The 2145-nt window shown below is 44.2% G+C and overlaps 1 pseudogene; it reads right to left on the reverse strand.

Moving 5' to 3' along the window:
* Nucleotides 1-1377: 1377 nt before the first annotated feature.
* On the reverse strand, nucleotides 1378-1495 carry LOC124623523 (annotated as a pseudogene).
* Between the last annotated feature and the right edge of the window lie 650 nt (nucleotides 1496-2145).

The following is a 2145-nucleotide window of genomic DNA, read 5'->3' on the forward strand; positions in this document are numbered from 1 at the left end:
AAATGTACACTGGCACATGAAGAACGCTATCGCGAGTTGATCCCGATATCAAGTTTATCGTTTTCACTGTATAGCGGAGTGTGCACTGATTTGAAATTTCCTGGCAGATTAAACCTCTGTGTCCGGCCGCTGAATCTGGGATGTCTGCCATACACGGGAAAGAGCTCAGATCTCAGGTTCGAGTCTCCGTCCAGCACACGGTTTTAATCAGCAAGAAGTTTCAGTTCAGCGCACTCTCTGCTGCCTCCCCCACATACTTCTTACGGGAGTGCTTGTCTCTCATAAGGTTCGGAGAGGAGCTTCAGGAAAGTTTGCAATTTAGCAGATGAGATAATGGCGATAGCATGTAATGTGTTTTGTACATGCTCGGTTCTACAAAGAATAGCAGCTATAAAATCTGAAAAAAATGCATAAAAACTACAGACGAAACAAATACGAGCCTTGGGGGAAGAAAGGAAACAGATTTAAAACCGGCACAGCTGAACCAGTGTCGAAGGTGAAAAAGCTCTAAATATATAGATAGTTGATGCAAAGCTGTTGAACAACTACTGTCACAATTTACATCACTAATTTTCACGTAGAAGAGTATACAGTAATCTAACAGTGTGCACCTGTTCCAAAGAACCACACAGAAAATAAATATTCAAGGTGACAGCCTCTAATTTGCAGTGAACCAGCCTACACCATCGCTACAAAAATGGAGGGTTTCACGCTGATTTACATTTCCTGAGAAAGGTTTATGGGCGATTGAGGGAAAGCAAATTGCGGCAAATGACGGGCAATTTGCCTTCAGTATTCCGTGTGGAGCACAGCTGCTACACAGGCGGCGATTTGTGGCTTGTGCTTCCCCTTTGCGGCCTTCTGATGTTTATCGCAGATACCAGCTAATGTCTGTGGCAGAGTCTGGTACAATCGCCCATTATATCTCAATGAGAAACAGAAGTATCTGGCAAGTAACCACTGGATAGGTTAGCGGCCAAGATGCTTTAGTGCTTAAGCGCATCTTCAAAAACAGTTAACAATTACTGGTGGAACTGCAATGGTTTTTCAGGAACTACTAACATCATTAATGCAGCGTCAACTAGATCACGACAAACGTGAATGTGTTCTGCTATTAATCAGTCGCTCCTCGTGCACATGATGACACAATATCAGGAACTATAGTAGACATAAGATTACTCCGTCTTCAGGCCACAAGTGGCCCATCGGGACCATCCGACCGCCGTGTCATCCTCAGGTGAGGATGCGGATAGGAGGGGCGTGTGGTCAGCACACCGCTCTCCCGGTCGTTACGATGGTTTTCTTTGACCGGAGCCGCTACTATTCGGTCGAGTAGCTCCTCAATTGGCATCACGAGGCTGAGTGCACCCCGAAAAATGGCAACAGCACATGGCGGCCTGGATGGTGACCCATCCAAGAGCCGGCCACGCCCGTCAGCGCTTAACTTCGGTGATCTCACGGGAACCGGTGTATCCACTGCGGCAAGGCCGTTGCCGACTATAGTAGACATAAGCATAAATAATTAAACGAATAGAGATTTTTATTCTTCCAGTATCAAACAGATCTGTGGCAAATAGTTTGACGAGACATATGGTCGCAATCGCATCCGTATCAGACAGTTATTCGGATGCAATATTGTCAGTAAAAAATATAATAAATCGGATGAAGTATAGCTAAATTTATTCCGCTGCCTTTCAGAGAATGGACGAATAAAGCTTACCCGATTTATTCACAAACTCAAACATGACCAAAAATTTCTTTGTCAGGTAGCATATTTGTAAATTTCGTACGCGGTCTCACGGGGTGAGAAGGGAGAAAACTAGACTGCGAAACGAGATATTAAATTGGCACGTGTGCGTATGAAGATGTGAGGGTATTTCAATGTCTTTGAAGTCAGGGGGTGATACGTAACGCGCCATGAGGAGAAACATTTTTTAAAATTAGAGACATAAGTGTTCTCTGACGATTTCCCTTTAGTATTTGCGAATTTGGAGTGACGAGATTTCGCCGAGCTACTAGGATCGACTAAGCAGGTGTGCACCATAGTACCTACCGCAGCAATTTGAGAGTGATTTTCAACAAGAAAGAATGAGGGTTTCTAGGAGGAGAAAGATATTTTAGCAGCGAGTCAGCAATTTTTACTTT

This window comes from Schistocerca americana, chromosome 7 (assembly GCF_021461395.2).
Source record: "Schistocerca americana isolate TAMUIC-IGC-003095 chromosome 7, iqSchAmer2.1, whole genome shotgun sequence".
In the NCBI taxonomy this organism is placed as follows: Eukaryota; Metazoa; Arthropoda; class Insecta; order Orthoptera; family Acrididae; genus Schistocerca; species Schistocerca americana.